This window comes from Orcinus orca, unplaced genomic scaffold (assembly GCF_937001465.1).
Source record: "Orcinus orca unplaced genomic scaffold, mOrcOrc1.1 scaffold_41, whole genome shotgun sequence".
NCBI lineage: Eukaryota > Metazoa > Chordata > Mammalia > Artiodactyla > Delphinidae > Orcinus > Orcinus orca.
This window is the reverse complement of record NW_026043744.1, coordinates 359,724-386,533: the sequence shown is the minus strand read 5'-3', so window position 1 is coordinate 386,533 and position 26,810 is coordinate 359,724. Positions and strand designations below refer to the sequence as shown.

At 43.6% G+C, this 26,810-nt stretch overlaps 1 long non-coding RNA gene across 3 annotated transcripts in view; it reads right to left on the bottom strand.

Annotated features, from left to right (window-relative positions):
- Nucleotides 1-26,810, bottom strand: part of LOC125963188 (uncharacterized) — a 221,786-nt gene that overhangs the window by 11,253 nt on the left and 183,723 nt on the right. For all 3 annotated transcript variants that reach the window (XR_007475000.1, XR_007474999.1, XR_007474998.1), the window contains exon 2: nt 10,837-10,918. This is a non-coding gene — a long non-coding RNA (uncharacterized LOC125963188). The remainder of the gene's footprint in view (nt 1-10,836; nt 10,919-26,810) is intronic.

Genomic DNA, 26,810 nt, shown 5'->3' with positions numbered 1-26,810 from the left:
TGGGCTGCTGCATAAAACCAGAGATTGAAATGAACACAGATAAAGTTCCTTAAGCCAAATATGTAATAGACAAGAGCTACTCCTTGCTCAACGAAATTGACTCAAAACCCCATATTAAACGCCTAATAATGTACCTGACTAGTAAGTATCTTAAAACCTATGGATCGCTATGTCTCTGAAAGAGAATCAAGCGTGAGTACAGGGGCATAAACGCAGCAGTGATAGGATTGGAGAGTTTCGGTGAGCAAATGAAGACCCTTTGAAATCATATTGCATGGTACCCATTCCACGGGTCTCAACTCTCCAGGTTTAAGGGATTCTTCCTTCAGCTAAAACATTCCTTCCTTGAGTTCCACATTCAGTGGAACCCAGAGTATGATCAAACGTGTGATCGGGAGACGTGTTGAAATATGTCTCAGTTCTCGTCCCCTGGTACTCGGGTGCAACACTCCAGACGCTTTACTAACACTCTCCTGACTTGGAGAGTCAGTTCCTTTAACCTTCTGTTTGGCCCAGTTTGCAAATTCCGCGGAAGATGAACAGGAATAGGGAGAACCAATGAGAGACTAGCTGGAGGTGTCTGGACGGGCAAATTTAACTCTCATTTCCCACCAGGAAGAGGAATTAACCAAAGGCTCAGCGTGCCATGCCGGAACCAGATTAGGGTCTGAAGCAATCCTGCGGTGTTGCGGCCATCTCACAAGAAAGCGAGTTGAAGAAAGGAGCCCAGGGGCACTGTAATTCACAAACCTGCAGAGTTATAAATGACAGCTATCGTCCAAAAATATACTGAAGTAAGGCTGCCAAGAGGAGTTGAAAGCGGGGCAGAATTGCAGGAAACCGATTTCAGGAGGTAGACTGGAATTGCATTTAAAGCATAGGAAAACAGGCAGAACGTCGACAATGATGCACTTGGCCAAAAAGGGTGTATGCGTTTTTTCCTGAATATGTTCAGGAAAAAATTCATACGCCCTTTTTGGCCAACCAAGCAAGCTTGCAAAGGAAATCTGCACTACAATGAAGTCTCACTTCCCCACCATCAACAGGGCCATCTGAAAAAAGTGTAAAATCCAGAAAGGCAGGACATGCCATGGAGAACTGGGACCCTTGTTATGCTGATGGGTGGGATGTAAATTGCCAACAGCCACTCGGGAGAAGTGTATGGTGTTTCCTGAAACATCTAAGAAACAAAGCAACAGAGCCTAGGGCACTTCCACTTATGGTCCTATAGCTTAGGGAAATTAAAATCAAAAAGACACAGCCACCCCAAAGTTTGGGATGGCTCTGTTTACAAGAAACTCATTTACGGGACAAGTTCAATATCGCAGAAAGCGAAAAATGGATAAAGAATTTGTGGTACTTACGTACAATGCAATATCACTCAGCAATGACATCTATGTCATCAGGCCCGTAGCAGTATAATGAGTGGATTCAGGTATGATGATTCTAACTGAAATAAGTCACACAGAAAAAGAAACATAATAAGATATCACTAATACACGGAATGTAAACTTGGCTACACAGGAACTGGATTACAAAACAGAACAGGGTCTCAAATTTAGAAAACCTACTTATGCTACCTTAAGGGGAAAGGTGAGTTGGGGTGCTGCATAAAACCAGAGATTGAAATGAGCACAGATAAAGTGACTTAAGCCAAATATGGAATAGACAAGAGCTACTCCTTGCTCAACGAAATGGACTCAACACCCCATATTAAACGCCTAAGAATGTACCTGACTAGTAAGTATCTTAAAACCTATGGATTGCTATGTCTCTGAAAGAGAATCAAGCGTGTGTACAGGGGCATAAACGCAGCAGTGATAGGATTGGAGAGGTTTGGTGAGCAAATGAAGACCCTTTGAAGTCATATTGCATGGTACCCATTCCACGGGGCTCAACTCTCCATGTTTAAGGGATTCTTCCTTCAGCTAAAACATGCATATGGAACCCAGAGTATGATCAACCGTGTGATCGGGAGACGTGTTCCAATATGTCTCAGTTTTCGTCCCCTGGTACTCGGGTGCAACATTCCAGACGCTTTACTAACACTCTCCCGACTTGGAGAGTCAGTGCCTTTAACCTCCTGTTTGGCCCAGTTTGCAATTTCTGCGGAAGATGAACAAGAATAGGGAGAACCAATGAGAGACTAGCTGGAGGTGTCTGGACGGGCAAATTTAACTCTCATTTCCCACCAGGAAGAGGAATTAACCAAAGGCTCAGCGTGCCGTGCCGGAACCAGATTAGGGCCTGAAGCAATCCTGCGGAGTTGCGGCCAGCTCACAAGAAAGCGAGTTGAAGAAAGGAGCTCAGGGGCACTGTAATTCACAAACCTGCAGAGTTATAAATGACAGCTATCGTCCAAAAATATACTGCAGTAAGGCTGCCAAGAGGACTTGAAAGCGGGGCAGAATTGCAGGAAACCGATTTCAGGAGGTAGACTGGAATTGCATTTAAGCATAGGAAAAGAGACAGAACGTCGACAATGATGCACTTGGCCAAAAAGGGCGTATGCGATTTTTCCTGAATATATTCAGGAAAAATCGCATACGCCCTTTTTGGCCAACCAAGCAAGCTTGCAACGGAAATCTGCACTACAATGAAGTCTCACTTCCCCCCGGTCAAAAGGGCCATCTGAAAAAAGTGTAAAATCCAGAAAGGCAGGACAGGCCATGGAGAACTGGGAGCCTTGTTATGCTGATGGGCGGGATGTAAATTGCCAACAGCCACTTGGGAGAAGTGTATGGTGTTTCCTGAAACATCTAAAAAACAAAGCAACAGAGCCTAGGGCACTTCCACATATGGTCCTATAGATTAGGGATATTAAAATGAAAAAGACACAGCCACCCCAAAGTTTGGGATGGCTCTGTTTACAAGAACCTCGTTTACAGTACAAGTTCAGTATCGCAGAAAGCGAAAAATGGATAAAGAAGTTCTGGTACTTACGTACAATGCAATATCACTCAGCAATGAAATCTATGTCATCAGGCCCGTAGCAGCATAATGAGTGGATTCAGGTATGATGATTCTAACTGAAATAAGTCACACAGAAAAAGAAACATCATAAGATATTACTAATACACAGAATGTAAACTTGGCTACACAGGAACTGAATTGCAAAATAGAACAGGGTCTCAAATTTAGGAAACCAACTTATGCTTGCTTAAGGGGAAAGGTGAGTTGGGGTGCTGCATAAAACCAGAGATTGAAATGAGCACAGATAAAGTTCCTTAATCCAAATATGTAATAGAAAAGAGCTACTCCTTGCTCAACGAAATGGACTCAACACCCCAAATTAAACGCCTAAGAATGTACCTGACTAGTAATTATCTTAAAACCTGTTGATCGCTATGTCTCTGAAAGAGAATCAAGCGTGTGTAGAGCGGCATAAACGCAGCAGTGATAGGATTGGAGAGGTTCAGTGAGTAAATGAAGACCCTTTGAAGTCATATTGCATGGTACCCATTCCACGGGTCTCAACTCTCCAGATTTAAGGGATTCTGCCTTCAGCTGAAACATGCATGTGGAACCCAGAGTATGATCAACCGTGTGATCGGGAGACGTGTTCAAATATGTCTCAATTCTCGTCCCCTGGCACTCGGGTGCAACATTCCAGACGCTTCACTAACACTCTCCCGACTTGGAGAGTCAGTGACTTTAACCTCCTGTTTGGCCCAGTTTGCAGTTTCTGCGGAAGATGAACAGGAATAGGGAGAACCAATGAGAGACTAGCTGGAGGTGTCTGATTGGGCAAATTTAACTCTCATTTCCCACCAGGAAGAGGAATTAACCAAAGGCTCAGTGTGCCGTGCCGGTAACAGATTAGGGCCTGAAGCAATCCTGTGGTGTTGCAGCCAGCTCACAAGAAAGCGAGTTGAAGAAAGGAGCTCAGGGGCACTGTAATTCACAAACCTGCAGAGTTATAAATGACAGCTATCATCCAAAAATATACTGAAGTAAGGCTGCCAAGAGGAGTTGAAAGCGGGGCAGAATTGCAGGAAACTGATTTCAGTAGGTCGACTGGAATTGCATTTAAAGCATAGGACAAGAGGCAGAACGTGGACAATGATGCACTTGGCCAAAAAGGGCGTATGCGCTTTTTCCTGAATATATACAGGAAACAACGTATACGCTCTTTTTGGCCAACCAAGCAAGCTTGCAAAGGAAATCTGCACTACAATGAAGTCTCACTTCCCCCCGGTAAAGAGGGCCATCTGAAAAAAGTGTAAAATCCAGAAAGGCAGGACAGGCCATGGAGAACTGGGAGCCTTGTATGCTGATGGGCAGGATGTAAATTGCCACCAGCCACTCAGGAGAAGTGTATGTTGTTTCCTGGAACTTCTAAAACAAAGCAACAGAGCCTAGGGCACTTCCACTTATGGTCCTATAGCTTAGGGAAATTAAAATAAAAAAGACACAGCCACCCCAAAGTTTGGGACGGCTCTGTTTACAAGAACCTCGTTTACGGTACAAGTTCAATATCGCAGAAAGCGAAAAATGGATAAAGAAGTTGTGGTACTTACGTACAATGCAATATCACTCAGCAATGACATCTATGTCATCAGGCCCGTAGCAGCATAATGAGTGGATTCAGGTATGATGATTCTAACTGAAATAAGTCACACAGAAAAAGAAGCATCCTAAGATATCACTAATACACGGAATGTAAACTTGGCTACTCAGGAACTGAATTACAAAACAGAACAGGGTCTCAAATTTAGAAAACAAACTTAGGCTTACTTAAGGGGAAAGGTGAGTTGGGGTGCTGCATAAAACCAGAGATTGAAATGAGCACAGATAATGTTCCTTAAGCCAAATATGTAATAGACAAGAGCTACTCCTTGCTCAACGAAATGGACTCAAAACCCCATATTAAACGCCTAAGAATGTACCTGACTAGTAATATCTTAAAATCTATGGATTGCTATGTCTCCGAAAGAGAATCAAGCATGTGTAGAGGGGCATAAACGCAGCAGTGATAGGATTGGAGAGGTTTGGTCTGCAAATGAAGACCCTTTGAAGTCATATTGCATGGTACCCATTCCACGGGTCTCAACTCTCCAGGTTTAAGGGATTCTTCCTTCAGCTAAAAGATGCATGTGGAACCCAGAGTATGATCAACCGTGTGATCGGGAGATGTGTTCAAATATATCTCAGTTCTCGTCCCCTGGTACTCGGGTGCAACATTCCAGACGCTTTACTAACATTCTGCCGACTTGGAGAGTCAGTGCCTTTAACCTCCTGTTAGGCCCAGTTTGCAATTTCTGTGGAGGATGAACAGGAATAGGGAGAACCAATGAGAGACTAGCTGGAGGTGTCTGGACGGGCAAATTTAACTCTCATTTCCCACCAGGAAGAGGAATTAACCAAAGGCTCAGCATGACATACCAGAACCAGATTAGGGCCTGAAGCAATCCTGCGGTGTTGCGACCAGCTCACAAGAAAGCGAGTTGAAGAAAGGAGCTCAGGGGCACTGTAATTCACAAACCTGCAGAGTTATAAAGGACAGCTATCGTCCGAAAATATACTGAAGTAAGGCTGCCAAGAGGACTTGAAAGCGGGGCAGAATTGCAGGAAACCGATTTCAGGAGGTACACTGGAATTGCATTTAAAGCATAGGAAAAGAGGCAGAACGTCGACAATGATGCACTTGGCCAAAAAGGGCATATGCGTTTTTTCCTGAATATATTCAGCAAAAAACGCATACGCACTTTTAGGCCAACCAAGCAAGCTTGCAAAGGAAATCTGCACTACAATGAAGTCTCACTTCCCTCCCGTCAAAAGGGCCATCTGAAAAAAGTGTAAAATCCAGAAAGGCAGGACAGGCCATGGAGAACTGGGAGCCTTGTTATGCTGATTGGTGGGATGTAAATTGCCTACAGCCACTCGGGAGAAGTGTATGGTGTTTCCTGAAACATCTAAAAAACAAAGCAACAGAGTCTAGGGTACTTCCACTTATGGTCCTATAGCTTAGGGAAATTAAAATAAAAAAGACACAGCCACCCCAAAGTTTGGGACGGCTCTGTTTACAAGAACCTCGTTTACGGTGCAAGTTCAATATCACAGAAAGTGAAAACTGTATAAAGAAGTTGTGGTACTTACGTAGAATGTAATATCACTCAGCAATGAAATCTATGTCATCAGGCCCGTAGCACCATAATGAGTGGATTCAGGTATGATGATTCTAACTGAAATAAGTCACACAGAAAAAGAAACATCATAAGATATCACTAATACACGGAATGTAAACTTGGCTACACAGGAACTGGATTACTAAACAGAACAGGGTCTGAAATGTAGAAAATCAACTTATGCTTGCTTAAGGGGAAAGGTGAGTTGGGGTGCTGCATAAAACCAGAGATTGAAATGAGCACAGATAAAGTTCCTTAAGCCAAATACGTAATAGACAAGAGCTACTCTTTGCTCAACGAAATGGACACAACACCCCATATTAAACGCCTAAGAATGTACCTGACTAGTACGTATCTTAAAACCTATGGATTGCTATGTCTCCGGAAGAGAATCAAGCATGTGTACATGGGCATAAACGTAGCAGTGATAGGATTGGAGAGGTTCGGTGAGCAAATGAAGACCCTTTAAAGTCATATTGCATGGTACCCATTCCACGGGTCTCAACTCTCCAGATTTAAGGGATTCTGCCTTCAGCTGAAACATGCATGTGGAACCCATAGTATGATCAACCGTGTGATCGGGAGACGTGTTCAAATATGTCTCAATTCTCGTCCCCTGGTACTCGGGTGCAACATTCCAGATGCTTTACTAACACTCTCCCGACCTGGACAGTCAGTGCCTTTAACCTCCTGTTTGGCCCAGTTTGCAGTTTCTGCGGAAGATGAACAGGAATAGGGAGAACCAATGAGAGACTAGCTGGAGGTGTCTGGACGGGCAAATTTAACTCTCATTTCCCACCAGGAAGAGGAATTAACCAAAGGCTCAGCGTGCCGTGCCGGAACCAGATTAGGGCCTGAAGCAATCCTGCGGTGTTGCGCCAGCTCACAAGAAAGCGAGTTGAAGAAAGGAGCTCAGGGGCACTGTAATTCACAAACCTGCAGAGTTATAAATGACAGCTATCGTCCAAAAATATACTGAAGTAAGGCTGCCAAGAGGAGTTGAAAGCGGGGCAGAATTGCAGGAAACTGATTTCAGTAGGTAGACTGGAATTGCATTTAAAGCATAGGAAAAGAGGCAGAATGTCGACAATGATGCACTTGGCCAAAAAGGGCGTATGCGTTTTTTCCTGAATATATACAGGAAAAAACGCATAAGCTCTTTTTGGCCAACCAAGCAAGCTTGCAAAGGAAATCTGCACTACAATGAAGTCTCACTTCCCCCCGGTCAAAAGGGCCATCTGAAAAGAGTGTAAAATCCAGAAAGGCAGGACAGGCCATGGAGAACTGGGAGCCTTGTTGTGCTGATGGGCGGGATGTAAATTGCCAACAGCCACTCGGGAGAAGTGTATGGTGTTTCCTGAAACATCTAAAAAACAAAGCAACAGAGCCTAGAGCACTTCCTCTTATGGTCCTATAGGTTAGGGAAATTAAAATAAAAAAGACACAGCCACCCCAAAGTTTGGGACGGCTCTGTTTACAAGAACCTCGTTTACGGTACAAGTTCAATATCGCAGAAAGCAAAAAATGGATAAAGAAGTTGTAGTACTTACGTACAATGCAATATCACTCAGCAATGAAATCTATGTCATCAGGGCCATAGCAGCATAATGAGTGGATTCAGGTATGATGATTCTAACTGAAATAAGTCACACAGAAAAAGAAACATCATAAGATATCACTAATACACGGAATGTAAACTTGGCTACACAGGAACTGAATTACAAAACAGAACAGGGTCTCAAATTTAGAAAACCAACTTATGCTTGCTTAATGGGAAAGGTGAGTTGGGGTGCTGCATAAAACCAGAGATTGAAATGAGCACAGATAAAGTTCCTTAAGCCAAATATGTAATAGACAAGAGCTACTCCTTGCTCAACGAAATGGACTCAAAACCCCATATTAAACGCCTAATAATGTACCTGACTAGTAAGTATCTTAAAATCTATGGATTGCTATGTCTCCGAAAGAGAATCAAGCATGTGTACAGGTGCATAAACGCAGCAGTGATAGGATTGGAGAGGTTCGGTGAGCAAACGAAGACCCTTTGAAGTCATATTGCATGGTACCCATTCCACGGGTCTCAACTCTCCAGGTTTAAGGGATTCTTCCTTCAACTAAACATGCATGTGAAACCCAGAGTATGATCAGCCGTGTGATCGGGAGACGTGTTCCAATATGTCTCAGTTCTCGTCCGCTGGTAATCGGGTGGAACATTCCAGATGCTTTACTAACACTCTCCTGACTTGGAGAGTCAGTGCCTTTAACCTCCTGTTTGGCCCAGTTTGCAATTTCTGCGGAAGATGAACACTAATAGGGAGGACCAATGAGTGACTAGCCGGAGGTGTCTGGACGGGCAAATTTAACTCTCATTTCCCACAAGGAAGAGGAATTAACCAAAGGCTCAACGTGCCGTGCCAGAAACATATTAGGGCCTGAAGCAATCCTGCAGTGTTGCGGCCAGCTCACAAGAAAGCGAGTTGAAGAAAGGAGCTCAGGGGCACTGTAATTCACAAACATGCAGAGTTATAAATGACAGCTATCGTCCAAAAATATACTGAAGTAAGGCTGCCAAGAGGTCTTGAATGCGGGGCAGAATTGCAGGAAACCAATTTCCGGAGGTAGACTGGAATTGCATTTAAAGCATAGGAAAAGAGGCAGAACGTGGACAATGATGCACTTGGCCAAAAAGGGCGTATGCGTTTTTTCCTGAATATATTCAGGAAAAAACGCATACGCCCTTTTGGCCAACCAAGCAAGCTTGCTAAGGAAATCTGCACTACAATGAAGTCTCACTTCCCCCCGGTCAAAAGGGCCATCTGAAAAAAGTGTAAAATCCAGAAAGGCAGGACAGGCCATGGAGAACTGGGAGCCTTGTTATGCTGATGGGCAGGATGTAAATTGCCAAAAGCCACTCGGGAGAAGTGTATGGTGTTTTCTGAAACATATAAAAAACAAAGCAACAGAGCCTAGGGCAATTCCACTTATGGTCCTATAGCTAAGGGAAATTAAAATCAAAAAGACACAGCCACCCCAAAGTTTAGGATGGCTCTGTTTACAAGAACCTCATTTACGGTACAAGTTCAATTTCGCAGAAAGTGAAAAATGGATACAGAAGTTGTGGTACTTACGTACAATGCAATATCACTCAGCAATGAAATCTATGTCATCAGGCCCGTAAAAGCATAATGAGTGGATTCAGGTATGATGATTCTAACTGAAATAAGTCACACAGAAAAAGAAACATCATAAGATATCACTAATACACGGAATGTAAACTTGGCAACAAAGGAACTGGATTACAAAACAGAACAGGGTCTCAAATTTGGAAAACCAACTTATGCTTGCTTAAGGGGAAAGGTGAGTTGTGGTGCTGCATAAAACCAGAGATTGCAATCAGCACAGATAAAGTTCCTTAAGCCAAATATGTAATAGACAAGAGCTACTCCTTGCTCAACGAAATGGACTCAACACCCCATATTAAACGCCTAAGAATGTACCTGACTAGTAAGTATCCTAAAACCTATGGATCGCTGTGTCTCTGAAAGAGAATCAAGCGTGTGTACAGGGGTATAAACGCAGCAGTGATAGGATTGGTGGGGTTCGGTGAGCAAATGAAGACCCTTTGAAGTCATATTGCACGGTACCCATTCCACAGGTCTCAACGCTCCAGGTTTAAGCGATTCTTTCTTCAGCTAAATCATGCATGTGGAACCCAGAGTATGATCAACTGTGTGATCGGGAGACGTGTTCCAATATGTCTCAGTTCTCGTCCCCTGGTACTCGGGTGCAACATTCCAGATGCTTTACTAACACTCTCCCGACATGGAGAGACTGTGCCTTTAACCTCCTGTTTGGCCCAGTTTGCAATTTCTGCGGAAGATGAACAGGAATAGGGAGAACCAATGAGAGACTAGCTGGAGGTGTCTGGACAGGAAAATTTAACTCTCATTTCCCACCAGGAAGAGGAATTAACCAAAGGCTCAGCGTGCCGTGCCAGAACAAGATTAGGGCCTGAAGCAATCCTGCGGTGTTGCGGCCAGCTCACAAGAAAGCGAGTTGAAGAAAGGAGCTCAGGGGCACTGTAATTCACAAACCTGCAGAGTTATAAATGACAGCTATCATACAAAAATATACTGAAGTAAGGCTGCCAAGAGGACTTGAAAGCGGGGCAGAATTGCAGGAAACCGATTTCAGGAGGTAGACTGGAATTGCATTTAAAGCATAGGGAAAGAGGCAGAACGTCCACAATAATGCACTTGGCCAAAAAGGGCCTATGCGTTTTTTCCTGAATATATTCAGGAAAAAACGCATATGTCCTTTTTGGCCAACCAAGCAAGCTTGCAAAGGAAATCTGCACTACAATGAAGTCTCACTTCCCCCCGGTCAAAAGGGCCATCTGAAAAAAGTGTAAAATCCAGAAAGGCAGGACAGGCCATGGAGAACTGGGAGCCTTGTTATGCTGATGGGTGGGATGTAAATTGACAGCAGCCACTAGGGAGAAGTGTATGGTGTTTCCTGAAACATCTAAAAAACAAAGCAACAGAGCCTAGGGCACTTCCACTTATGGTCCTATAGCTTAGGGAAATTAAAATCAAAAAGACAGAGCCACCCCAAAGTTTGGGACGGCTCAGTTTACAAGAACATCGTTTACAGTACAAGTTCAATATCGCAGAAAGCAGAAAATGGATAAAGAAGTTGCGGTACTTACGTTCAATGCAATATCACTCAGCAATGAAATCTATGTCATCAGGCCCGTAGCAGCATAATGAGTGGATTCAGGTATGATGATTCTAAATGAAATGTCACACAGAAAAAGAAACATCATAAGATATCACTAATACACGGAATGTAAACTTGGCTATACAGGAACTGAATTACAAAACAGAACAGGATCTCAAATTTAGAACACCAAATTATGCTTGCTTAAGTGGAAAGGTGAGTTGGGGTGCTGCATACAACCAGAGATTGAAATGAGCACAGATAAAGTTCCTTAAGCCAAATATGTAATATACAAGAGCTACTCCTTGCTCAACGAAATAGACTCAACACCCAATATTAAACGTCTAATAATGTAACTGACTAGTAAGTATCTTAAAACCTATGGATTGCTATGTCTCCAAAAGAGAATCAAGTGTGTGTACAGGGGCATAAACGCAGCAGTGATAGGATTGGAGAGGTTCGGTGAGCAAATGAAGACCCTTTGAAGTCATATTGCATGGTACCCATTCCACGGGTCTCAACTCTCCAGATTTAAGGGATTCTGCCTTCAGCTGAAACATGCATGTGGAACCCAGAGTATGATCAACCGTGTGATCGGGAGACGTGTTCAAATATGTCTCAATTCTCGTCCCCTGGCACTCGGGTGCAACATTCCAGACGCTTCACTAACACTCTCCCGACTTGGAGAGTCAGTGCCTTTAACCTCCTGTTTGGCCCAGTTTGCAGTTTCTGCGGAAGATGAACAGGAATAGGGAGAACCAATGAGAGACTAGCTGGAGGTGTCTGGACGGGCAAATTTAACTCTCATTTCCCACCAGGAAGAGGAATTAACCAAAGGCTCAGCGTGCCGTGCCGGAACCAGATTAGGGCCTGAAGCAATCCTGCGGTGTTGCGCCAGCTCACAAGAAAGCGAGTTGAAGAAAGGAGCTCAGGGGCACTGTAATTCACAAACCTGCAGAGTTATAAATGACAGCTATCATCCAAAAATATACTGAAGAAAGGCTGCCAAGAGGTCTTGAATGCGGGGCAGAATTGCAGGAAACTGATTTCAGTAGGTAGACTGGAATTGCATTTAAAGCATAGGACAAGAGGCAGAACGTGGACAATGATGCACTTGGCCAAAAAGGGCGTATGCGTTTTTTCCTGAATATATACAGGAAAAAACGCATACGCCCTTTTTGGCCAACCAAGCAAGCTTGCAAAGGAAATCTGCACTACAATGAAGTCTCACTTCCCCCCGGTCAAAAGGGCCATCTGAAAAAATTGTAAAATCCAGAAAGCCAGGACAGGCCATGGAGAACTGGGAGCCTTGTTGTGCTGATGGGCAGGATGTAAATTGCCAACAGCCACTCGGGAGAAGTGTATGGTGTTTCCTGAAACATCTAAAAAACAAAGCAACAGAGCCTAGAGCACTTCTACTTATGGTCCTATAGGTTAGGGAAATTAAAATAAAAAAGACACAGCCACCCCAAAGTTTGGGATGGCTCTGTTTATAAGAACCTCGTTTACGGTACAAGTTCAATATCGCAGAAAGCAAAAAATGGATAAAGAAGTTGTGGTACTTACGTACAATGCAATATCACTCAGCAATGAAATCTATGTCATCAGGGCCATAGCAGCATAATGAGTGGATTCAGGTATGATGATTCTAACTGAAATAAGTCACACAGAAAAAGAAACATCATAAGATATCACTAATACACGGAATGTAAACTTGGCTACACAGGAACTGGATTACAAAACAGAACAGGGTCTCAAATTTAGAAAACCAACTTATGCTTGCTTAAGGGGAAAGGTGAGTTGGGGTGCTGCATAAAACCAGAGATTGAAATGAGCACAGATAAAGTTCCTTAAGCCAAATATGTAATAGACAAGAGCTACTCCTTGTTCAGCGAAATGGACTCAACACCCCATATTAAACGCCTAAGAATGTACCTGACTAGTAAGTATCTTAAAACCTATGGATTGCTATGTCTCTGAAAGAGAATCAAGCATGTGTAGAGGGGCATAAACGCAGCAGTGATAGGATTGTAGAGGTTTCGTGAGCAAATGAAGACCCTTTGAAGTCATATTGCATGGTACCCATTCCACGGGTCTCAAGTCTCCAGGTTTATGGGATTCTTCCTTCAGCTAAAACATGCATGTGGAACCCAGAGAATGATCAACCACGTGATCGGAAGACGTGTTCAAATATGTCTCAGTTTTCGTCCCCTGGTACTCGGGTGCAACATTCCACACGCTTTACTAACACTCTCCCGACTTGGAGAGTCAGTGCCTTTAACCTCCTGTTTGGCCCAGTTTGCAATTTCTGCGGAAGATGAACAGGAATAGGGAGAACCAATGAGAGAATAGCTGGAGGTGTCTGGATGGGCAAATTTAACTCTCATTTCCTACCAGGAAGAGGAATTAACCAAAGGCTCAGCGTGCCGTGCCGGAAACAGATTAGGGCCTGAAGCAATCCTGTGGTGTTGCAGCCAGCTCACAAGAAAGCGAGTTGAAGAAAGGAGCTCAGGGGCACTGTAATTCACAAACCTGCAGAGTTATAAATGACAGCTATCGTACAAAAATATACTGAAGTAAGGCTGCCAACAGGACTTGAAAGTGGGGCAGAATTGCAGGAAACCGATTTCAGGAGGTAGACTGGAATTGCATTTCAAACATAGAAAAAGAGGCAGAACGTCGACAATGATGCACTTGGCCAAAAAGGGCCTATGCGTTTTTTCCTGAATATATTCAGGAAAAAAACGCATAGGCCCTTTTTGGCCAACCAAGCAAGCTTGCAAAGGAAATCTGCACTACAATGAACTCTCACTTCCTCCCAGTCAAAAGGGCCATCTGAAAAAACTGTAAAATCCAGAAAGGCAGGACAGGCCATGGAGAACTGGGAGCCTTGTTATGCTGATGGGCGGGATGTAAATTGCCAACAGCCACTCGGGAGAAGTGTATGGTGTTTCCTGAAACATCTAAAAAACAAAGCAACAGAGCCTAGGGTACTTCCACTTAAGGTCCTATAGCTTAGGGAAATTAAATTCAAAAAGACACAGCCACCCCAAAGTTTGGGATGGCTCTGTTTACAAGAACCTCGTTTACGGTACAAGTTCAATATCGCAGAAAGCGAAAAATGGATAAAGAAGTTGTGGTACTTACGTACAATGCAATATCACTCAGCAATGAAATCTATGTCATCAGGCCCATAGCAGCATAATGAGTGGATTCAGGTATGATGATTCTAACTGAAATAAGTCACACAGAAAAAGAAACATCATAAGATATCACTAATACACGGAATGTAAACTTGGCTACACAGGAACTGAATTACAAAACAGAACAGGGTCTCAAATTCAGAAAACCAACTTATGCTTGCTTAAGGGGAAAGGTGAGTTGGGGTGCTGCATAAAACCAGAGATTGAAATGAGCACAGATAAAGTTCCTTAAGCCAAATATGTAATAGACAAGTGCTACTCCTTGCTCAACGAAATGGACTCAACACACCATATTAAACGCCTAATAATGTACCTGACTACTAAGTATCTTAAAACCTATGGATTGCCATGTCTCCAAAAGAGAATCAAGCTTGTGTACAGGGGCATAAACACAGCAGTGATAGGATTGGAGAGGTTCGGTGAGCAAATGAAGACCCTTTGAAGTCATATTGAATGGTACCCATTTCACGGGTCTCGACTCTCCAGGTTTAAGGGATTCTTCCTTCAGCTAAAACATGCATGTGGAGCCCGGAGTATGATGAACCGTGTGATCGGGAGACGTGTTCAACTATGTCTCAGTTTTCGTTCCCTGGTCCTCGGGTGCAACATTCCAGACGCTTTACTAACACTCTCCCGACTTGGAGAGTCAGTGCCTTTAACCTCCTGTTTGGCCCAGTTTGCAATTTCTGCAGAAGATGAACAGGAATAGGGAGAACCAATGAGAGACTAGCTGGAGGTGTCTGGACGGGCAAATTTAACTCTCATTTCCCACCAGGAAGAGGAATTAACCAAAGGCTCAGCGTGCCGTGCCGGAACCAGATTAGGGCCTGAAGCAATCCTGCGGTGTTACAGCCAGCTCACAAGAAAGCGAGTTGAAGAAAGGAGCTCAGGGGCACTGTAATTCACAAACCTGCAGAGTTATAAATGACAGCTATCGTCCAAAAATATACTGAAGTAAGGCTGCCAAGAGGACTGCAAAGTGGGGCAGAATTGCAGGAAACTGATTTCAGGAGGTCGACTGGAATTGCATTTAAAGCATAGGAGAAGAGGCAGAACGTGGACAATGATGCACTTGGCCAAAAAGGGCGTATGCGTTTTTTCCTGAATATATACAGGAAAAAACGCATACGCCCTTTTTGGCCAACCAAGCAAGCTTGCAAAGGAAATCTGCACTACAATGAAGTCTCACTTCCCCCCGGTCAAAAGGGCCATCTGAAAAAAGTGTAAAATCCAGAAAGGCAGGACAGGCCGTGGAGAACTGGGAGCCTTGTTGTGCTGATGGGCGGGATGTAAATTGCCAACAGCCACTCGGGAGAAGTGTATGGTGTTTCCAGAAACATCTAAAAAACAAAGCAACAGAGCCTAGAGCACTTCCACTTATGGTCCTATAGCTTAGGGAAATTAAAATACAAAAGACACAGCCACCCCAAAGTTTGGGATGGCTCTGTTTACAAGAACCTCGTTTACGGTACAAGTTCAATATCGCAGAAAGCAAAAAATGGATAAAGAAGTTGTGGTACTTACGTACAATGCAATATCACTCAGCAATGAAATCTATGTCATCAGGGCCGTAGCAGCATAATGAGTGGATTTAGGTATGATGATTCTAACTGAAATAAGTCACACAGAAAAAGAAACATCATAAGATATCACTAATACACGGAATGTAAACTTGGCTACACAGGAACTGAATTACAAAACAGAACAGGGTCTCAAATTTAGAAAACCAACTTATGCTTGCTTAAGGGGAAAGGTGAGTTGTGGTGCTGCATAAAACCAGAGATTGAAATGAGCACAGATAAAGTTCCTTAAGCCAAATATGTAATAGACAAGAGCTACTCCTTGTTCAGCGAAATGGACTCAACACCCCATATTAAACGCCTAAGAATGTACCTGACTAGTAAGTATCTTAAAACCTATGGATTGCTATGTCTCTGAAAGAGGATCAAGCATGTGTACAGGGGCATAAACGCAGCAGTGATAGGATTGGAGAGGTTCGGTGAGCAAATGAAGACCCTTTGAAGTCATATTGCATGGTACCCATTCCACGGGTCTCAACTCTCCAGGTTTAAGGGATTCTTCCTTCAGCTAAACATGCATGTGAAACCCAGAGTATGATCAACCGTGTGATCGGGAGACGTGTTCCAATATGTCTCAGTTCTCGTCCGCTGGTAATCGGGTGCAACATTCCAGATGCTTTTTAACACTCTCCCGACTTGGAGAGTCAGTGCCTTTAGCCTCCTGTTTGGCCCAGTTTGCAATTTCTGCGGAAGATGAACACGAATAGGGAGGACCAATGAGTGACTATCCGGAGGTGTCTGGACGGGCAAATTTAACTCTCATTTCCCACAAGGAAGAGGAATTAACCAAAGGCTCAGCGTTCCGTGCCGGAACCAGATTAGGGCCTGAAGCAATCCTGCAGTGTTTCGGCCAGCTCACAAGAAAGCGAGTTGAAGAAAGGAGCTAAGGGGCACTGTAATTCACAAACCTGCAGAGTTACAAATGACAGCTATCGTCCAAAAATATACTGAAGTAAGGCTGCCAAGAGGACTTGAAAGCGGGGCAGAATTGCAGGAAACCGATTTCAGGAGGTAGACTGGAATTGCATTTAAAGCATAGGAAAAGAGGCAGAACGTCCACAATGATGCACTTGGCCAAAAAGGGCGTATGCGTTTTTTCCTGAATATATTCAGGAAAAAACGCATACGCACTTTTTGGCCAACCAAGCAAGCTTGCAAAGGAAATCTGCACTACAATGAAGTCTCACTTCCCCCCGGTCAAAAGGGCCATCTGAAAAAAGTGTAAAATCCAGAAAGGCAGGACAGGCCATGGAGATCTGGGAGCCTTGTATGCTGATGGGCAGGATGTAAATTGCCACCAGCCACTCAGGAGAAGTGTATGTTGTTTCCTGGAACTTCTAAAACAAAGCAACAGAGCCTAGGGCACTTCCACTTATGGTCCTATAGCTTAGGGAAATTAAAATCAAAAAGACACAGCCACCCCAAAGTTTGGGACGGCTCTGTTTACAAGAACCTCGTTTACGGTACAAGTTCAATATCGCAGAAAGCGAAAAATGGATAAAGAAGTTGTGGTACTTACGTACAATGCAATATCACTCAGCAATGACATCTATGTCATCAGGCCCGTAGCAGCATAATGAGTGGATTCAGGTATGATGATTCTAACTGAAATAAGTCACACAGAAAAAGACACATCGAAAGATATCACTAATACATGGAATGTAAACTTGGCTACAAAGGAACTGAATTACAAAACAGAACAGTGTCTGAAATTCAGAAAACCAACTTATGCTTGCTTAAGGGGAAAGGTGAGTTGGGGTGCTGCATAAAACCAGAGATTGAAATGAGCACAGATAAAGTTCCTTAAGCCAAATATGTAATATACAAGAGCTACTCCTTGCTCAACGAAATAGACTCAACACCCAATATTAAACGCCTAATAAAGTAACTGACTAGTAAGTATCTTAAAACCTATGGATTGCTATGTCTCCAAAAGAGAATCAAGCGTGTGTACAGCGGCATAAACGCAGCAGTGATAGGATTGGAGAGGTTCGGTGAGCAAATGAAGACCCTTTGAAGTCATACTGCATGGAACCCATTCCACGGGTCTCAACTCTCCAGGTTTAAGGGATTCTTCCTTCAGCTTAAACATGCATGTGGAACCCAGAGTATGATCAACCGTGTGATCAGGAGACGTGTTCAACTATGTCTCAGTTTTCGACCCTGGTACTCGGGTGCAACATTCCAGATGCTTTACTAACACTCTCCCGACTTGGAGAGTCAGTGCCTTTAACCTCCTGTTTGGCCCAGTTTGCAATTTCTGCAGAAGATGAACAGGAATAGGGAGAACCAATGAGAGACTAGCTGGAGGTGTCTGGACGGGCAAATTTAACTCTCATTTCCCACCAGGAAGAGGAATTAACCAAAGGCTCAGCGTGCCGTGCCGGAACCAGATTAGGGCCTGAAGCAATCCTGCGGTGTTACAGCCAGCTCACAAGAAAGCGAGTTGAAGAAAGGAGCTCAGGGGCACTGTAATTCACAAACCTGCAGAGTTATAAATGACAGCTATCGTCCAAAAATATACTGAAGTAAGGCTGCCAAGAGGACTGCAAAGTGGGGCAGAATTGCAGGAAACTGATTTCAGGAGGTCGACTGGAATTGCATTTAAAGCATAGGAGAAGAGGCAGAACGTGGACAATGATGCACTTGGCCAAAAAGGGCGTATGCGTTGTTTCCTGAATATATTTAGGAAAAAACGCATACGCCCTTTTTGGCCAACCAAGCAAGCTTGCAAAGGAAATCTGCACTACAATGAAGTCTCACTTCCCCCCGGTCAAAAGGGCCATCTGAAAAAAGTGTAAAATCCAGAAAGGCAGGACAGGCCATGGAGAACTGGGAGCCTTGTTATGCTGATGGGCTGGATGTAAATTGCCAACAGCCACTGGGGAGAAGTGTATGGTGTTTCCTGAAACATCTAAAAAACAAAGCAACAGAGTCTAGGGCACTTCCACTTATGGTCCTATAGCTTAGGGAAATTAAAATCAAAAAGACATAGCCACCCCAAAGTTTGAGACGGCTCTCTAAGAAGAACCTCGTTTACGGTACAAGTTCAATATCTCAGAAAGTGAGAAATGGATAAAGAAGTTGTGGTACTTATGTACAACGCAATATCACTCAGCAATGAAATCTATGTCATCAGGCCCATAGCAGCATAATGAGTGGATTGAGGTATGATGATTCTAACTGAAATAAGTCACACAGAAAAAGAAACATCATAAGATATCACTAATACATGGAATGTAAACTTGGCTACTCAGGAACTGAATTACAAAACAGAACAGGGTCTCAAATTTAGAAAACCAACTTATGCTTGCTTAAGGGGAAAGGTGAGTTGGGGTGCTGCATAAAACCAGAGATTGAAATGAGCACAGATAATGTTCCTTAAGCCAAATATGGAATAGACAAGAGCTACTCCTTGCTCAACGAAATGCACTCAAAACCCCATATTAAACGCCTAAGAATGTACCTGACTAGTAATATCTTAAAATCTATGGATTGCTATGTCTCCGAAAGAGAATCAAGCATGTGTAGAGGGGCATAAACGCAGCAGTGATAGGATTGGAGAGGTTCGGTGAGCAAACGAAGACCCTTTGAAGTCATATTGCATGGTACCCATTCCACGGGTCTCAACTCTCCAGATTTAAGGGATTCTTCCTTCAGCTAAAACATGCATGTGGAACCCAGAGTATGATCAACCGTGTGATCGGGAGATGTGTTCCAATATGTCTCAGTTCTCGTCCCCTGGTACTCGGGTGCAACATTCCAGACGCTTTACTAACACTCTGCCGACTTGGAGAGTCAGTGCCTTTAACCTCCTGTTAGGCGCAGTTTGCAATTTCTGTGGAGGATGAACAGGAATAGGGAGAACCAATGAGAGACTAGCTGGAGGTGTCTGGACGGGCAAATTTAACTCTCATTTCCCACCAGGAAGAGGAATTAACCAAAGGCTCAGCGTGACGTACCAGAACCAGATTAGGGCCTGAATCAATCCTGCGGTGTTGCGGCCATCTCACAAGAAAGCGAGTTGAAGAAAGGAGCTCAGGGGCACTGTAATTCACAAACCTGCAGAGTTATAAAGGACAGCTATCGTCCGAAAATATACTGAAGTAAGGCTGCCAAGAGGACTTGAAAGCGGGGCAGAATTGCAGGAAACCGATTTCAGGAGGTATACTGGAATTGCATTTAAAACATAGGAAAAGAGGCAGAACGTCCACAATGATGCACTTGGCCAAAAAGGGCTTATGCGTTTTTTCCTGAATATATTCAGGAAAAAACGCATAAGCCCTTTTTGGCCAACCAAGCAAGCTTGCAAAGGAAATCTGCACTACAATGAAGTCTCACTTCCCCCCGGTCAAAAGGGCCATCTGAAAAAAGTGTAAAATCCAGAAAGGCAGGACAGGCCATGGAGAACTGGGAGCCTTGTTATGCTGATAGGTGGGATGTAAATTGCCAGCAGCCACTAGGGAGAAGTGTATGGTGTTTTCTGAAACATCTAAAAAACAAAGCAACAGAGCCTAGGGCACTTCCACTTATGGTCCTATAACTTAGGGAAATTAAAATCAAAAAGACACAGCCACCCCAATGTTTGGGACGGCTCTGTTTACAAGAACCTCGTTTACGGTACAAGTTCAATATTGCAGAAAGTGAAAAATGGATAAAGAATTTGTGGTACTTAGGTACAATGCAATATCACTGAGCAATGAAATCTATGTCATCAGGCCCGTAGCAGCATAATGAGTGTATTCAGGTATGATGATTCTAACTGAAATAAGTCACACAGAAAAAGAAACATCATAAGATATCACTAATACACGGAATGTAAACTTGGCTACACAGGAACTGGATTACAAAACAGAACAGGGTCTCAAATTTAGAAAACCAACTTATGCTTGCTTAAGGGGAAAGGTGAGTTGGGGTGCTGCATAAAACCAGAGATTGAAATGAGCACAGATAAAGTTCCTTAAGCCAAATATGGAATAGACAAGAGCTAATCCTTGCTCAATGAAATGGACTCAACACCCCATTTTAAACGCCTAAGACTGTACCTGACTAGTAAGTATCTTAAAACCTATGGATTGCTATGTCTCCGAAAGAGAATCAAGCGTGTGTACAGGGGCCTAAACGCAGCAGTGATAGGATTGGAGAGGTTCGGTGAGCAAATGAAGACCCTTTGAAGTCATATTTCATGATACCCATTCCACGGGTCTCAACGCTCCAGGTTTAAGCGATTCTTTCTTCAGCTAAATCATGCATGTGGAACCCAGAGTATGATCAACCGTGTGATCGGGAGACGTGTTCCAATATGTCTCAGTTCTCGTCCCCTGGTACTCGGGTGCAACATTCCAGATGCTTTACTAACACTCTCCCGACTTGGAGAGTCTGTGCCTTTAACCTCCTGTTTGGCCCAGTTTGCAATTTCTGCGGAAGATGAACAGGGATAGGGGGGACCAATGAGAGACTAGCTGGAGGTGTCTGGACGGGCAAATTTAACTCTCATTTCCCACCAGGAAGAGGAATTAACCAAAGGCTCAGCGTGCCGAGCCGGAACAAGATTAGGGCCTAAAGCAATCCTGCGGTGTTGCGGCCAGCTCACAAGAAAGCGAGTTGAAGAAAGGAGCTCAGGGGCACTGTAATTCACAAACCTGCAGAGTTATAAATGACAGCTATTGTCCAAAAATATACTGAAGTAAGGCTTCCAAGAGGACTTGAAAGCGGGGCAGAATTGCAGGAAACCGATTTCAGGAGGTAGACTGGAATTGCATTTAAAGCATAGGAAAAGAGGCAGAACGTCGACAATGATGCACTTGGCCAAAAAGGGCGTATGCGTTTTTTCCTGAATATATTCAGGAAAAAACGCATACGCCCTTTTTGGCCAACCAAGCAAGCTTGCAAAGGAAATCTGCACTACAATGAAGTCTCACTTCCCCCTGGTCAAAAGGGCCATCTGAAAGAAGTGTAAAACCAGAAAGGCAGGACAGGCCATGGAGAACTGGAAGCCTTGTTATGCTGATGGGCGGGATGCAAATTGCCAACAGCCACTTGGGAGAAGTGTATGGTGTTTCCTGAAACATCTAAAAAACAAAGCAACAGAGCCTAGGGCACTTCCACTTATGGTCCTATAGCTTAGGGAAATTAAAATCAAAAAGACAGAGCCACCCCAAAGTTTGGGACGGCTCAGTTTACAAAAACATCGTTTACAGTACAAGTTCAATATCGCAGAAAGCAGAAAATGGATAAAGAAGTTGCGGTACTTACGTTCAATGCAATGTCACTCAGCAATGAAATCTATGTCATCAGGCCCGTAACAGCATAATGAGTGGATTCAGGTATGATGATTCTAAATGAAATGTCACACAGAAAAAGAAACATCATAAGATATCACTAATACACGGAATGTAAACTTGGCTACACAGGAACTGAATTACAAAACAGAACAGGGTCTCAAACTTAGAGCACCAACTTATGCTTGCTTAAGTGGAAAGGTGAGTTGGGGTGCTGCATACAACCAGAGATTGAAATGAGCACAGATAAAGTTCCTTAAGCCAAATATGTAATATACAAGAGCTACTCCTTGCTCAACGTAATAGACTCAACACCCAATATTAAACGTCTAATAATGTAACTGACTAGTAAGTATCTTAAAACCTATGGATTGCTATGTCTCCAAAAGAGAATCAAGTGTGTGTACAGGGGCATAAACGCAGCAGTGATAGGATTGGAGAGGTTCGGTGAGCAAATGAAGACCCTTTGAAGTCATATTGCATGGTACCCATTCCACGGGTCTCAACTCTCCAGATTTAAGGGATTCTGCCTTCAGCTGAAACATGCATGTGGAACCCAGAGTATGATCAACCGTGTGATCGGGAGACGTGTTCAAATATGTCTCAATTCTCGTCCCCTGGCACTCGGGTACAACATTCCAGACGCTTCACTAACACTCTCTCGACTTGGAGAGTCAGTGACTTTAACCTCCTGTTTGGCCCAGTTTGCAGTTTCTGCGGAAGATGAACAGGAATAGGGAGAACCAATGAGAGACTAGCTGGAGGTGTCTGGACGGGCAAATTTAACTCTCATTTCCCACCAGAAAGAGGAATTAACCAAAGGCTCAGCGTGCCGTGCCGGAACCAGATTAGGGCCTGAAGCAATCCTGCGGTGTTGCGCCAGCTCACAAGAAAGCGAGTTGAAGAAAGGAGCTCAGGGGCACTGTAATTCACAAACCTGCAGAGTTATAAATGACAGCTATCGTCCAAAAATATACTGAAGAAAGGCTGCCAAGAGGAGTTGAAAGCGGAGCAGAATTGCAGGAAACTGATTTCAGTAGGTAGACTGGAATTGCATTTAAAGCATAGGACAAGAGGCAGAACGTGGACAATGATGCACTTGGCCAAAAAGGGCGTATGCGTATTTTCCTGAATATATACAGGAAAAAACGCATACGCTCTTTTTGGCCAACCAAGCAAGCTTGCAAAGGAAATCTGCACTACAATGAAGTCTCACTTCCCCCCGGTCAAAAGGGCCATCTGAAAAAAGTGTAAAATCCAGAAAGGCAGGACAGGCCATGGAGAACTGGGAGCCTTGTTGTGCTGATGGGCGGGATGTAAATTGCCAACAGCCACTCGGGAGAAGTGTATGGTGTTTCCTGAAACATCTAAAAAACAAAGCAACAGAGCCTAGAGCACTTCTACTTATGGTCCTATAGGTTAGGGAAATTAAAATAAAAAAGACACAGCCACCCCAAAGTTTGGGATGGCTCTGTTTACAAGAACCTCGTTTACGGTACAAGTTCAATATCGCAGAAAGCAAAAAATGGATAAAGAAGTTGTGGTACTTACGTACAATGCAATATCACTCAGCAATGAAATCTATGTCATCAGGGCCGTAGCAGCATAATGAGTGGATTCAGGTATGATGATTCTAACTGAAATAAGTCACACAGAAAAAGAAACATCATAAGATATCACTAATACACGGAATGTAAACTTGGCTACACAGGAACTGAATTACAAAACAGAACAGGGTCTCAAATTTAGAAAACCAACTTATGCTTGCTTAAGGGGAAAGGTGAGTTGAGGTGCTGCATAAAACCAGAGATTGAAATGAGCACAGATAAAGTTCCTTAAGCCAAATATGTAATAGACAAGAGCTACTCCTTGTTCAGCGAAATGGACTCAACACTCCATATTAAACGCCTAAGAATGTACCTGACTAGTAAGTATCTTAAAACCTATGGATTGCTATGTCTCTGAAAGAGAATCAAGCGTGAGAACCGGGGCATAAACGCAGCAGTGATAGGATTGGAGAGGTTCGGTGAGCAAACGAAGACCCTTTGAAGTCATATTGCATGGTACCCATTCCACGGGTCTCAACTCACCAGGTTTCAGGGATTCTTCCTTCAGCTAAACATGCATGTTAAACCCAGAGTATGATCAACCGTGTGATAGGGAGACGTGTTCCAATATGTCTCAGTTCTCGTCCGCTGGTAATCGGGTGCAACATTCAAGATGCTTTACTAACACTCTCCCGACTTGGAGAGTCAGTGCCTTTAACCTCCTTTTTGGCCCAGTTTGCAATTTCTGCGGAAGATGAACACGAATAGGGAGGACCAATGAGTGACTAGCCGGAGGTGTCTGGACGGGCAAATTTAACTCTCATTTCCCACAAGGAAGAGGAATTAACCAAAGGCTCAGCGTTCCGTGCCGGAACCAGATTAGGGCCTGAAGCAATCCTGCGGTGTTGCGGCCAGCTCACAAGAAAGCGAGTTGAAGAAAGGAGCTAAGGGGCACTGTAATTCACAAACCTGCAGAGTTACAAATGACAGCTATCGTCCAAAAATATACTGAAGTAAGGCTGCCAAGAGGACTTGAAAGCGGGGCAGAATTGCAGGAAACCGATTTCAGGAGGTAGACTAGAATTGCATTTAAAGCATAGGGAAAGAGGCAGAACGTCCACAATGATGCACTTGGCCAAAAAGTGCGTATGCGTTTTTTCCTGAATATATTCAGGAAAAAACGCATACGCACTTTTTGGCCAACCAAGCAAGCTTGCAAAGGAAATCTGCACTACAATGAAGTCTCACTTCCCCCCGGTCAAAAGGGCCATCTGAAAAAAGTGTAAAATCCAGAAAGGCAGGACAGGCCATGGAGAACTGGGAGCCTTGTATGCTGATGGGCAGGATGTAAATTGCCACCAGCCACTCAGGAGAAGTGTATGTTGTTTCCTGGAACTTCTAAAACAAAGCAACAGAGCCTAGGGCACTTCCACTTATGGTCCTATAGCTTAGGGAAATTAAAATCAAAAAGACACAGCCACCCCAAAGTTTGGGACGGCTCTCTAACAAGAACCTCGTTTATGGTACAAGTTCAATATCTCAGAAAGTGAGAAATGGATAAAGAAGTTGTGGTACTTATGTACAATGCAATATCACTCAGCAATGAAATCTATGTCATCAGGCCCATAGCAGCATAATGAGTGGATTGAGGTATGATGATTCTAACTGAAATAAGTCACACAGAAAAAGAAACATCATAAGATATCACTAATACACGGAATGTAAACTTGGCTACTCAGGAACTGAATTACAAAACAGAACAGGGTCTCAAATTTAGAAAACAAACTTAGGCTTGCTTAAGGGGAAAGGTGAGTTGGGGTGCTGCATAAAACCAGAGATTGAAATGAGCACAGATAATGTTCCTTAAGCCAAATATGGAATAGACAAGAGCTACTCCTTGCTCAACGAAATGGACTCAAAACCCCATATTAAACGCCTAAGAATGTACCTGACTAGTAATATCTTAAAATCTATGGATTGCTATGTCTCCGAAAGAGAATCAAGCATGTGTAGAGGGGCATAAACGTAGCAGTGATAGGATTGGAGAGGTTCGGTGAGCAAACGAAGACCCTTTGAAGTCATATTGCATGGTACCCATTCCACGGGTCTCAACTCTCCAGGTTTAAGGGATTCTTCCTTCAGCTAAAACATGCATGTGGAACCCAGAGTATGATCAACCGTGTGATCGGGAGATGTGTTCCAATATGTCTCAGTTCTCGTCCCCTGGTACTCGGGTGCAACATTCCAGACGCTTTACTAACACTCTGCCGACTTGGAGAGTCAGTGCCTTTAACCTCCTGTTAGGCCCAGTTTGCAATTTCTGTGGAGGATGAACAGGAATAGGGAGAACCAATGAGAGACTAGCTGGAGGTGTCTGGACGGGCAAATTTAACTCTCATTTCCCACCAGGAAGAGGAATTAACCAAAGGCTCAGCGTGACGTACCAGAACCAGATTAGGGCCTGAAGCAATCCTGCGGTGTTGCGGCCAGCTCACAAGAAAGCGAGTTGAAGAAAGGAGCTCAGGGGCACTGTAATTCACAAACCTGTAGAGTTATAAAGGACAGCTATCGTCCGAAAATATACTGAAGTAAGGCTGCCAAGAGGACTTCAAAGCGGGGCAGAACTGCAGGAAACTGATTTCAGCAGGTAGACTGGAATTGCATTTAAAGCATAGGAAAAGAGGCAGAACGTCCACAATGATGCACTTGGCCAAAAAGGGCATATGCATTTTTTCCTGAATATATTCAGGAAAAAACGCATACGCCATTTTTGGCCAACCAAGCAAGCTTGCAATCGAAATCTGCACTACAATGAAGTCTCACTTCCCCCTGCTCAAAAGGGCCATCTGAAAGAAGTGTAAAACCAGAAAGGCAGGACAGGCCATGGAGAACTGGATGCCTTGTTATGCTGATGGGTGGGATGCAAATTGCCAACAGCCACTTGGGAAAAGTGTATGGTGTTTCCTGAAACATCTAAAAAACAAAGCAACAGAGCCTAGGGCACTTCCACTTATGGTCCTATAGCTTAGGGAAATTAAAATAAAAAAGACACAGCCACCCCAAAATTTGGGACGGCTCAGTTTACAAGAACCTCGTTTACAGTACAAGTTCAATATCGCAGAAAGCAGAAAATGGATAAAGAAGTTGCGGTACTTACGTTCAATGCAATATCACTCAGCAATGAAATCTATGTCATCAGGCCCATAGCAGCATAATGAGTGGATTCAGGTATGATGATTCTAAATGAAATGTCACACAGAAAAAGAAACATCATAAGATATCACTAATACACAGAATGTAAACTTGGCTATACAGGAACTGAATTACAAAACAGAACAGGATCTCAAATTTA